Consider the following 14145-nt stretch of genomic DNA (forward strand, 5'->3'; position numbering starts at 1 on the left):
GGTGATGTACAACATTCAATGGTTTTGTTGCTAAAGCTTCAACTCAAAATCGTGGCAAACCTCAAAACAACTTCAAGAATAACAATCATGACAGGCCTTTCTGCACTCATTGCAAGTTGCAAGGTCACACGATTGATAAATGTTACAAGCTCCACATATATCCTCTTGGTTATAAATCCAAAAGCAAGGTTGCTGTAACATACACGTTCAGTTATCGTGTTATGTAATTTTAAAAGTGAATAATATAGTGAAATATTATATGATTTTGAGCGTTGAGTTCTAACAGATAGTTTTTACTAGAAATGAAATAAAACTATGTTTAGAATTACTCGGAAAATAATGGAAGTCTTATGAGATTCCAATCAAATGTCAAATATTGAAATTTAACGAAAATATAAAATTTGAAATAAGTATAATTTTATTATTGAAAGTTGTAAAGAATCTCGTTAGAAACATTTAGGCAAAAATCTCATCGAAATCCGAGTTATAACGAAGAAGTTATGACCAATCGAAGATCCGCGACAAAACCGGCAAACACTATTTAGCGTAAAAAGTGAGTTTTCGATAAACTACTTTTTAGCCTTAGTGATCTAAATGAAAGTCGTAGTATTCGTTATGGATTTTTAGCCTTAGTGATCTAAATGAAAGCCGACGGAGTCTAAACGAAAGTTGTAGAGCATAATTCACCTACACGTGGATATAAAGAACGTCAAAAACGGAGCTCGTATGCGAAAGATATGGATTTTTGAAGTTCGGAGCACAAACTTCAAGACCTGGCTGCATTCACGACGTGAATTATAGAAATTCACAACGTGAACTACTTGCAACGACACCTTTCGAGCCTAGAAGACACACGACAAGCCTAGGGGATGACCAGGATCAAACTCACGACGTGAACAAGCATCGAAATTCAGCATATAAATAGAAAGCGAAGCCCTCCGGAAATGGTTGATACTTTTCATTCCTCTCTCACTCTATACTCCCTTTTAGCCTACTTTTAACCCCCCGAAGTGCCAGTATCATCCCCGACACCCGAAGCAAGTCCCGACGTTCCGAACTTCCCGAGAAAATCATATTTTCAAGTCGAAACTCTGCCCGAGTAAAGCCCGATTTTCAACTAAAATCCTCGGTTTCATCACAGAAAGTCATATTTAGATTCGAAGTGCTGCCCAAATTATAATTTATTCCTTCGATTATTTGTCACACCCCCGAACCGTCAGAACGGACGGCGGAAACGTCCGGGGGCGGGTGACGTCATGCGTAGTATCACAACAATCGTATCATAGCAAGCAAAGTAAACACAACCATTACATTACAATATGAATATTTACATCTGTTTGAAAACATAGTTTGTACATATCAGTATATTCGAAAGTAGCAAAAGATAAAGACGAGACTCCAAAATTGCTCCGTCTTCACCAAAAGCTGGCACGGGTACCTGTCTATTGTTGTCCTGAGAATACAAACGGTTTTGAAAACGTATCAGCATAAAGCTGGTGAGTTCATAAGCATATTTTTGTATTGGAAACTAGTCACTGAATTTGTAAAATTGATTTCTTTTCATTATAAGTAAATATCGTTTGTGACTAAAACCTTTGATATCAAGTTCTGAAATGTGTATGCATGCTTTCCAAGAAAATCCCATATTCTCTAACATGTTTGTAGATTACTGTATGAAAAGTATGTTCCGTTTGAAAACCCTGGTTACCGCCAGTATGAATAGTAGTTTTATTACTCAAATAAAACCAAGAGTTGGATCCCTAGAATATCCTCCAGTAAATAGATAAGTAGTTTTATTAATTAAATAAAACTATCGAAGAAAGAAATCCCGTAAACAAAGGTTAGTTTATACTTATTGTGAGTCGTATAACCATACTAATATGACCCGTGACCTCCTTGACGTTTCTTCAGGCGTCGTATGATTACAAAATTTGTCACCCCAGGCGTGCCCGCCCAACTGTAGCTAACGGTTCAGATGTGGGATTGTCGGTCCCGAATAGATCTATTCACAAATTCCACGCTCTCCCTCCAGGAGACTCTGGTTATACTACCGGGGAGGATTTATTGGTACCCCAAAGGGCATAACGAAGATAGATCTCACAATCCTGTATTAACTAGTTTACATATAGTTCGGTTGTTCTCGAGTTCGAAATCGTTGTAAACGATGTAGAGTATAAATAATTATACACAAAATACTCTAGTTATCTGTGTGGATAAACTAAATTTGTCATAGTTTATGTGTGTGAATCTGTAAAACCGGTAAAGAATTCCCCAAACTATACCTATTATAGTTTGACTGATAAGTTGTGTTTATGTACTGTTTTGGAAAACTATGCAATTTATGTTTAGAAAACGTCCCTTATGCTCTGCATATTACAAAAGGGATAAAGTATCTAGATGTTTGGTAAGACCGTTGTAATTGCATCAGTTTTTAAGTAATGAAAAGCTTTATGTTTAGCTTGTATTCCCCCCCTGAAAACGTTTTAAAAACTATAAAAGCGTAGGGGTATGAACTCACAGTTTGATGTAGGATTCGAGCGTATGATCGGTGTGGATGCTGAGTGTCAACTAGTGTTTCGTACGCAAGTGGATCCTATTAACATATGGTAACACATATGTGTGTTAGAATTAGGGTGTTTCATGACTAAACATGACGGGAAACCACCCTAAGGACCTGGAAATGCTTGAACTAAGTGTCGGGACCTTATATGATCGAACGAGGGAGGTGTACAACCACCCTTTGGGTGTGTACGGCCATGGGTGTACGGCCCATGAGTGTACGGCCGTACACTCATGATGGGGAGTGTTTTGAGGTGTTTTTCAAGGTCCTAACAAGCATCCAATGAGTGTTCTAGGTCCCAAACTGAGTGTTATTGCAAGTTTGAGGCCAAAAATGAGCATCAAAGTGGGTGTATGGCCAAGAGGATGTGTGTGCGGTCGTACAAGGGAGTGTGCGGCCGTACAGAGGGGTGTGCGGCCGTACACTCTTCATCCATGCCCAAAATGTCGATTTTTAGGTGTTTCCATGCTAATACCAAGTCTAACTAGCAGATGGAGGCCAAACTCTCACTTTGGAGAGTCTTTAAGGTGTGTACGGCCACCTTATGAAGGTATGCGGCCGTACACCTTCAAGGATGAAGAACAACATGAAACTTGATGAATTAGGGCTTATATTAAGAAGTCTTACAAGTATAACAAGCTAGATGATAGAATGCTTACGATTTTGAAGCCTTTGGAGGGTCCTTATGTGAAGATTCTAGAGAGAGAAAGTAGTGTGCAGCCAAAAGGGAAAAAGAATGAATGAAGGGGTCTCCTCCTTTATATATAGGTGGGTGTACGGTTGAGGGGTGGGTGTGCGGCCGCACACCCATGTGTACGGCCGTACACTCCTCCCGAGAGAGTCTATGGCCCAAATGTTGTACTATGACTTGGTATTACTCGACCTAGAACCCAAACTTTGATTGTGCGAGGCTTAGAACGCTTTATCAAACCCTTAAACGGTGTAAAATGGTGATAAAATCGAGTTTAATATTGATATAAAGATCAATTGTATATGATAGAAGTTCCGGGTTGTCACATCATCCCCCCGTTAGAGGGAATTTCGTCCCGAAATTCAAGAATAAAGCTACAAATCATGGACTTGGAAAAAAGCTGGGGGTACTTTTGTTTCATTGAATCCTCACGCTCCCAAGTGAATTCAAGTCCTCGCCTGGCATTCCAGCGAACCTTCACTATCGGGATGCGACTTTGCTTTGTTCGTTTGACCTCCCGATCCATGATTTTGATTGGTTCTTCCACAAAATTGAGTTTTTCGTTGATTTCAATCTCATCGAGAGGGATCATAAGGGTTTCGTCTGATAAACACTTTTTAGGATTCGAGACGTGGAAGACGGGATGTATGTTACTAAGCTCTTGAGGTAAACGGAGTTTGTAGGCTACGGGACCGATCCTAGCGAGGATCTCGAATGGTCCTATGTACCTCGGACTTAGCTTTCCACGCTTTCCAAAACGTATCATGCCTTTCCAGGGTGAGACCTTTAGCAGGACACGGTCTCCAACCTGGAACTCCAAGGGTTTTCGTCGTTTATCGGCGTAGCTCTTTTGTCTATCTCGTGAGGCCTTCGGTCGTTCTCGGATTTGTATGATCTTTTCTGTGGTTTCGCGGATGATTTCTAGGCCAGTGAGAGTGCTGTCAGGGACTTGCCCCTTGGCTAGCTGTGTGTCGCCCACCTCAGCCCAGCACAGAGGGGATCTGCACTTGCGGCCATAGAGGGCTTCGAAAGGCGCAGCCTTGATGCTGGTATGGTAACTGTTGTTGTAGGAAAACTCGACCAAGGGAAAATGGGTTTCCCATGATTTACCGAAGTCAATGACACAGGCTCTCAACATGTCTTCCAAGGTCTGGATGGTTCTCTCACTATGTCTATCTGTTTGAGGATGGTAAGCTGTGCTCATATCCAGCTTAGTTCCAAGAGCTTTCTGCAGGGACTGCCAAAATCTCGAGGTGAACCTGCTATCTCGATCGGAGATAATGGACACAGGCACACCGTGTAGTCGGACTATCTCTTGGATGTAGATTCGCATGAGTCTCTCCATTTTGAAAGTTTCTTTGATTGGTAGGAAGTGAGCGGATTTCGTCAATCGATCGACTATTACCCAGATGGTGTCATACCCACTCGGAGATTTGGGTAATTTGGTGATAAAATCCATAGTAATCCTTTCCCACTTCCACTTAGGTATATCCGGCTGGTGGAGTAGACCTGAGGGCTTCTGGTATTCGACCTTCACCTTGGCGCAAGTCAGGCACTTGCCCACGAAGATAGCGATCTCTGCTTTCATGTTAGGCCACCAATACAACTTCTTGAGATCGAGGTACATCTTATCCGAACCTGGATGAATGGAGTATCTGGTCTTGTGAGCTTCGTTCATGACAACCTCTCTGTAACCACCGAACCTTGGAGTCCAGATCCGATTCATGAAATAATAGACTCCGTCTCCCTTGATCCCTAGGTTCTTTTCCATTCCTCTCAAGGCTTCACCCGACATGTTCTCTGGTTTTAAGGCTTCCAGCTGAGCCTCTTTGATTTGCACGGATAAATGGGAATGGATAGTCATGGTCAGTGCCTTCGCTCTACGACCTGAGTACTCCTTTCGGCTAAGGTCATCTGCCACCACATTGGCTTTGCCGGGATGGTAGCGTATTTCGCACTCATACTCGCTGAGTAGCTCTACCCATCGTCGTTGTCTCATGTTCAACTCCTTCTGGTCGAAGATGTGCTGCAGGCTCTTATGGTCAGTGAAGATAGTGCACTTGGTTCCGTAGAGATAATGTCTCCATATCTTCAATGCGAAGACCACTGCTCCCAATTCCAGGTCGTGCGTTGTGTAGTTGACTTCGTGTACTTTCAGCTGTCTGGAGGCATAAGCAATGACTTTTCCCCGTTGCATGAGCACACAGCCTAGGCCCTGATTTGATGCATCACAGTAGACAACGAAGTCTTTCGTCCCTTCGGGCAGAGACAAGATAGGTGCGCTGCACAGTGCCTGCTTCAACGTTTGGAATGCAGTGTCTTGCTTTTCACTCCAACAAAAGGGTACGCCTTTCTGAGTCAGAGTGGTTAAGGGTTTGGCAATTCTGGAAAAATTTTGGATAAATCTGCGATAATAGCCAGCTAGACCCAATAATTGATGGACGTTTGTGGGCGTCTTCGGTGCTGACCAGTTCTTTATCGCCTCGATTTTGGAAGGGTCCACGTGTATGCCCTCCTCGCTTACCACGTGACCTAGGAAGGTTACTTTTCGAATCCAGAATTCGCACTTGGAGAATTTCGCGTACAGCTTCTCCGCCCTTAGAGTTTCCAGCACCGAGTCTCCACCGCTCTTCTTCTCCTTCTTCTTCTACAGTCGCTGCAACGAGACGTTGCATCCACCACCCGCTACCTCGCAAGTCGGAGTCGCCCAACCGCCAATGGAAGCCATAACCACCGCCATGGCGTGCGCTACTGATGCTGTGTTTCGACGACGACAAGACCGCCGCCTGCTGCCTTGGTAATGAGCGCCTTCGCAGTGTGGTTGTCGGAGGCGTAACCGAATCGTGAAGGTGTCGCCGCCACCTCCCTCGTTCCTGTTGCGTCGTCACAGGTCCACTGCCGTCGTTAGCCACTTCTGTGACGCCTTCGAGCTCCATCCGTTGCTGCCATCGATGATTGTATGTGCTACTGTCGCTGCCGGCCGCCATACGCCACCAAGAGGGTGGCTGGGTTATTTTTGCAACCGGGTGTGTGTATGTAGTTGTATTTCCACTGTTGGTGTGTGATGTGTGTGCTTGGGAGGTTTGTTTCGCCGGAAAGCAAGTGCACCACCATAGCAGCCAACCATGGTGGTTGCCGCCGGTTATAGCTTTCTGCCACCACCGGCCACCATAGGGGTGGCTGTGTGTGCGTGTGTGTTATTTTTAGTGTGTATGTGTGTGTGTATTATCGAGTTGTACATTGTAATGGTGCCAAAATAATAATAGAAATCTAGAAACCACCACCGTGAGGTGGTGGCTGCGGCCACCGGCCGCCGTGTCGGGTGGCGGTGTGCCTCGTTGTATGGTGACTCGTTTGTGGTGTTTGGACAAGGGACATAAACCCTAATGGGCCCAATGAAGCCCTAATTGACATTAAAGCCCAAACATGTGTCTAATGGGCTTAATGGACCCTAATGGATCTAAGGACTTAGCTAATGGGCCTATTGGGCTAAGTTGGGTTGGAAACCCTAATTAGGGTTTGGAAAACCCTAATGCCATGAAACCCTAATTTGGGGTTTATCGGGATCGCATCGGGATTAATTAATGAACTCAGAATATTAATTAATAATCATTGTAATCAACCTAAGTCAACATTGGACTTAATGGATTAAGTCCTTAGTGGGTTAAGTCCTTAATGGGTTAAGTAGGAAACTTAACCATAATCATCATTTTATGTGAAACCCTAATTTCACTTGGGTTTATTGTTGGGCCTTCTATTGGGCCTTAATGATTGGGTTATTAAATGGGCCATACAAGATCAAGCAATTAGACTAGAATAATCTAATGGGCCTAGGGTAAGGCCCATGTAAGGGGTTTGGGCCCAATTTGGAAAATTGGGCCATAGTTTGGGCCTTAATGATTATATGATGTTGGGCCTTAGAATAAGACCATGTATAGGCCTGGGCCCAATTTGGAAAATTGGGCCATATGTTGGGCTTTGATTTCTAATTGACTTTGGGCCTATGGCTTGGGCCTTGGGCTTGCATAGAGCCAAGCTTGGGGTAATGTAGTAATTATCCAAAGTATGTACTCATGGTTATGTAGTGGAACCCAATTATTAATTGGGTGTTATTTTGGTGTTGATAGTTCGGGAATCTGTCAGCCAGCAGCTGGGGTTGAGTCTGCGGGACTTCAGCAGTGTGGGATTGTATCTACGGGACTTTAGCAGTGTGAGGTGAGTTACCTTCCAGTAGCGGTGGGTCTACGGCCACAATGCCGACCCACCAGTAGGAGTTGTATGTTGCATGATTGTCTTTGTGATATCATATAGGTTTGCTACTATCTGATATGTTATGTGCTAGTATGATATGATGTTATATGTTAGTAGCAGTAGGGGAGATAGTCCCCAGGATTTCCGGTCGATAGGGCCGAAGGGGGTAGTCATACCCAGTCATGCTAGATAGAATATGATTATGTGTACATGTTATGTGGTAGTAGTAGAGGGGTGAAATAGTCCCCAGTATCCGGTCGAGAGGACCGAAGGGGAGGCCAGCACCCAAATATGCTAGGCAGTATCCGGTCGACAGGACCGAAGGGGTAGGCCAACACCCAAATATGCTAGGCAGTATGTGATTTATGTTTATATGCTAGGGTTTTATGTGGTAGTGGTAGGGGTGAAATAGTCCCCAGTATCCGGTCGAGAGGATCGAAGGGGAGGCCAGCACCCAGATATGCTAGGCAGTATCCGGTCGAGAGGACCGAAGGGGAGGCCAGCACCCAGATATGCTAGGCAGTATCCGGTCGAGAGGACCGAAGGGGTAGGTCGGGCACCCAGATATACCTGACAGTATATGTATGTTATATGATTGTATGGTATGTGGTATGATGGGGGAACTCACTAAGCTTCGTGCTTACAGTTTTCAGTTTTGGTTTCAGGTACTCGTTTTCAAAGTAAAGGAGCCGGCTTGATCGCAGCGCATCACACTATGTTTTCCGCACATGAGATCTTTGGGATTACACTCTGATATGGTTTTATGATAATATGTTTTGATTACTGACACTTTGGTTTGACACGAGATATTATTATGAATGTTTTTATACTGATGGTTTTATGTAATAACTTATTTAAAAATGGAATTTTTGGCCTTGAATTTTGGGACGTTACAACTACAAATTCATAATGACCATACCGAGTCCGAAATGCTGTCTTAGGAACATCACTCTCGTGGACTCACAGTTGATGATACTCTGATCTTAGGTCTATTTTGGAGAAGTAGCTGGCTCCTTGAAGTTGATCAAAGAGGTCGTCGATTCGAGGAAGAGGGTAACGGTTCTTAACGGTGAGTTTGTTTAGTTCACGATAGTCAATACACATTCGGAAGGATCCATCCTTCTTTTTCACGAACAAGATCGGGGCTCCCCAAGGTGAGGAACTCGATCTGATGAATCCTTTGTTGAGCAGCTCATTGAGCTGACTAGATAACTCCTGCATTTCTGCTGGCGCTAAGCGGTAAGGGGACTTAGCCACGGGGGTAGCTCCGGGGATTAAGTCGATGCGAAACTGGACTTGGCGTTCGGGAGGAATTCCCGGAAGCTCTTCGGGAAAGACATCAGGAAAGTTGCAGACTTCGGGGATGCTCTCGAGGTCTTTAACTTCCTGCTTCTCGTTAATGACATGAGCTAGGAATGCATGACATTCCTTTCACAGAAGTTTATGGGCTTTGATGCACGAAATGATGCGGAGGTTTGAACTGAGTTTATCGCCATAGATCATGAGAGCTTCGCCAGAGGGAAGATTAAGACGAATGGCTTTTTCGTAACAAAGGATATCAGCACGATTGGGGCTCAACCAATCCATGCCGATGATGACATCGAAGCTTTTTATGGAAATTGGCATAAGGTCGATGGGAAAAGAATGGTCATTTAAGGTAAGGGTGCAACCGCAGATTATATCTTTAGTGCTCTCTTTCTCACCGTTAGCCATCTCGACGGTAAACGTTTCGGTTAAGGGTTGAGGTTTATGTTTAAGAAGATGTTTGAATGCATGACTAACAAAACTTCTCTCAGCACCAGAATCGAAAAGAATGCATGCATAAGAGTTGTCAAAGAGAAACGTACCCGTAACAACGGTAGGGTCAGCAACTGTCTCCTCTTGCCCCATTGATAGTACTTTCCCTGTGTTGTCGGTCGTTGCTGCCTTGGGGCAGTTTCTCCTGAAATGCCCGACTTCCCCACAGCCATAACAGGCTTTACCGACACTTGCTCCAGAGGCCTGATCGGTTGGTTGGACTGGTGTTCTGCAGCTTCAAGCCATGTGACCCTTCTTGCCACAGTTGCTGCAGAGCATTTCACGGCATGGGCTGGGGATGCGGTGATGATAGTTGTATTTGCTGCACCAAGGGAGGGTACCAGTATATCCACTGGTAGGTGCTTGAGTTGCAGGAGCAGCGGCAGGAGTAGTAGCAGCGTGAACTACCACCGTATGTTGTTTCTTGGAGGGCTCCTGCGAAGACTGACCCTTTCGTTGCTTCCAAAACTTTCTTTTCTCACCACTTCCCTTAGCTGGTTCAGGAGTGGCTGTCACATTATCGAGATCAACGTCGTGATCTATGAGAGTCTGTGCCAAACACTTGGCGCTGTCAAAAGTGTTTGGCCTGGCGGCCAAGACTTTCCCTTGAGTTGGGGGGCGTCAATCCCCATATATATCTTTCAATCTTCTTGCTCTCTGGGGTGACCATTCCCGGGCAAAGAAGTGCTAGGTCTTCAAACCTAGAAGTGTAGGCAGCAATATCGGAACCCTTCATCTTTAGGGTCCAGAGTTCGTGCTCCAATTTCTGTATTTCGCCTCGTGGGCAGTACTCAGCTAGTATGAGCTCCTTCAAGCTCTCCCAACCCATAGCATTTGCTATTGGTAGAGTTAAAGATTTGACCCGACCATTCCACCAGGTCAATGCTCTGTTGGAGAAAGTGCAAGCGGCAAATTTCACCTTGTTAGCTTCAGAACAGGAACAAATTTCGAAGATAGACTCGATCTTCTCGAACCATTGAGTCAGGGCAATAACACCTCCATTGCCGTCGAAGGATGTGGATTTCGCAGTCATGAAGTCTTTATAGGAGCACTCCTTCTGGTGCCCTTGACTCCCTTCAGGATTTTGGGGATGAGTACCACCTCCCGACCCGCCAGATCCGCCAGGATTAATCTGTGACATTGTAGCAGCCACAGCAGCAGTAACATCTGCCTGGAACATGGTAGGATCGAACTGAGGAGGTGGCGGTGGTGGTGGTGTGTTGTCGTTCCTTCTGATAGGTCTTCGTCGGGGAGGAATCTTGTTCTAGAAACAACCAGGAAGAAGAGGATGGTAAGTCCTCTGGAATCGAATCAAGAGATATGAAGCAATATATATCTCACTATGATAGCTAGAGTGTTCTACTAAGTGATAAACAAGGAAAAGCTACCAATGCAAATGAGTTATCGCTAAAAGAAACGAGTAGTAACACTTGGAAGTGAATTTCTGCAATGAATTTGACTCTAGTAAAATACTCCTATATTATTTTAGGTTGTCTAATTTGTTCTATCGACGTCTTGTTGTATGGATACTTGGTAAGTTTTAGGCCTGCTGCAATCCCACAGTCATTCCCAAGCACATGTTGGTCATGTCTCGAATGAATATAGTTGATCGGGCTATATTGACCCTAGACATGATTACATAACTGCCCAGGTTTAACCGCAGTGTCCAACATCCAAATACTTTTGTTTTGTTCTACCCATAATATTATTTCTGGTATGTAGGTATACTTGTATACTTTTCGTAAAAATACTTATATTTTAAAAGCATACTTTTAGTTCAGAGCACTTCAGCCCCTTAGTGTTTATAGTTGTATACCACGTAAGGTTCAGTATACTTAGTTCACTATAAACAATGGCTCTGATACCAATCTGTCACACCCCCGAACCATTAGAACGGACGGCGGAAACGTCCGGGGGCGGGTGACGTCATGCGTAGTATCACAACAATCGTATCATAGCAAGTAAAGTAAACACAACCATTACATTACAATATGAATATTTACATCTGTTTGAAAACATAGTTTGTACATATCAATATATTCGAAAGTAGCAAAAGATAAAGATGAGACACCAAAATTGCTCCGTCTTCTCCAAAAGCTGGCACGGATACCTGTCTATTGTTGTCCTGAGAATACAAGCGGTTTTGAAAACGTATCTGCATAAAGCTGGTGAGTTCATAAGCATATTTTTGTATTGGAAACTAGTCACTGAATTTGTAAAATTGATTTCTTTTCATTATAAGTAAATATCGTTCGTAACTAAAACCTTTGATATCAAGTTCTGAAATGTGTATGCATGCTTTCTAAGAAAATCCCATATTCTCTAACATGTTTGTAGATTACTGTATGAAAAGTATGTTCCGTTTGAAAACCCTGGTTACCGCCAGTATGAATAGTAGTTTTATTACTCAAATAAAACCAAGAGTTGGATCCCTGGAATATCCTCCAGTAAATAGATAAGTAGTTTTATTAATTAAATAAAACTATCGAAGAAAGAAATCCCGTAAACAAAGGTTAGTTTATACTTATTGTGAGTCGTATAACCATACTAATATGACCCGTGACCTCCTTGACGTTTCTTCAGGCGTCGTACGATTACAAAATTTGTCACCTCAGGCGTGCCCGCCCAACTGTAGCTAACGGTTCAGGTGTGGGATTGTCGGTCCCGAATAGATCTATTCACAAATTCCACGCTCTCCCTCCAGGAGACTCTGGTTATACTACCGGGGACGATTATTGGTACCCCGAAGGGCATAACGAAGATAGATCTCACAATCCTGTATTAACTAGTTTACATATAGTTCGGTTGTTCTCGAGTTCGAAATCGTTGTAAACGATGTAGAGTATAAATAATTATACATAAAATACTCTAGTTATCTGTGTGGATAAACTAAATTTGTCATAGTTTATGTGTGTGAATCTGTAAAACCGGTAAAGAATTCCCCAAACTATACCTATTATAGTTTGACTGATAAGTTGTGTTTATGTACTATTCTGGAAAACTATGCAATTTATGTTTAGAAAACGTCCCTTATGCTCTGCATATTACAAAAGGGATAAAGTATCTAGATGTTTGGTAAGACCGTTGTAATTGCATCAATTTTTAAGTTATGAAAACCTTTATGTTTAGCTTGTATTCCCCCTGAAAACGTTTTAAAAACTATAAAAGCGTAGGGGTATGAACTCACAGTTTGATGAAGGATTCGAGCGTATGATCGCTGTGGATGCTGAGTGTCAACTGGTGTTTCGTACGCAAGTGGATCCTATTAACATATGGTAACACATATGTGTGTTAGAATTAGGGTGTTTCATGACTAAGCATGACGGGAAACCACCCTAAGGACCTGGAAATGCTTGAACTAAGTGTCGGGACCTTATATGATCGAACGAGGGAGGTGTACAGCCACCCTTTGGGTGTGTACGGCCATGGGTGTACGGCCCATGAGTGTACGGCCGTACACTCATGATGGGGAGTGTTTTGAGGTGTTTTTCAAGGTCCTACAAGCATCCAATGAGTGTTCTAGGTCCCAAACTGAGTGTTATTGCAAGTTTGAGGCAAAAAATGAGCATCAAAGTGGGTGTATGGCCAAGAGGATGTGTGTGCGGTCGTACAAGGGAGTGTGCGGTCGTACAGAGGGGTGTGCGGCCGTACACTCTTCATCCATGCCCAAAATATCGATTTTTAGATGTTTGCATGCTAATACCAAGTCTAACTAGCAGATGGAGGCCAAACTCTCACATTGGAGAGTCTTTAAGGTGTGTACGGCCACCTTATGAAGGTGTGCGGCCGTACACCTTCAAGGATGAAGAACAACATGAAACTTGATGAATTAGGGCTTAGATTAAGAAGTCTTACAAGTATAACAAGCTAGATGATAGAATGCTTACGATTTTGAAGCCTTTGGAGGGTCCTTATGTGAAGATTCTAGAGAGAGAAAGTAGTGTGCAGCCAAAAGGGAAAAAGAGTGAATGAAGGGGTCTCCTCGTTTATATAGAGGTGGGTGTACGGTTGAAGGGTGGGTGTGCGGCCGCACACCCATGTGTACGGCCGTACACTCCTCCCGAGAGAGTGTATGGCCCAAATGTTGTACTATGACTTGGTATTACTCGACCTAGAACCCAAACTTTTATTGTGTGAGGCGTAGAACGCTTTATCAAACCCTTAAATGGTGTAAAATGGTGATAAAATCGAGTTTAATATTGATATAAAGATCAATTGTACAGGATAGAAGTTCCGGGTTGTCACATCATTTCACGGTGAGTTCAATATATATGAACAATTGTATGTTATGTGTTATATGTGCTATGTGATTTTCCGTGTTATCATCTCGTGTTATTATTTCCGCTATTATGGTAGCAAAGTTGTACCTTTGACCATGTGATCAGTGAAAGAACTTAGATTCACGGTGGTACTGGTATGTAGCCTCTGGTCATGTAGAGCATGTCTCGTAAGATAATGACTTCTATTCTATGGCATTAGCAGAAGGTTAGATAGGGCTAAAAGCCTGAAATTTACCAAAATGTTTAATCACAAATCTTATGTCTTCTGTGCCATTTGTGCCAAAGTGTTATTGATGTATATCAAGTATTGAAATTGTTATGTCTCATTGATTGTATATCATTGAATCAAATCATCGATTGATATGGAAAGCTTGTCGCATTTCACATATGCCTTTGTTGTTCCTTGTACCCCTTTGCTTCTGCCATATTAAAGTATATATATGGCATAACAATATATTGTATCTATTATTGAATTCACTAAGCGTCACTGCTTACCCCTCTCAGTGTTTAACAATTGCAGGTGATAAGCATCCAGTATAGTCATATACTGTTAGAAGATTTTGAAT

This window comes from Lactuca virosa, chromosome 8 (assembly GCF_052849685.1).
Source record: "Lactuca virosa cultivar CGN04683 chromosome 8, Lactuca_virosa_CGN04683_v6, whole genome shotgun sequence".
Taxonomy (NCBI): Eukaryota; Viridiplantae; Streptophyta; class Magnoliopsida; order Asterales; family Asteraceae; genus Lactuca; species Lactuca virosa.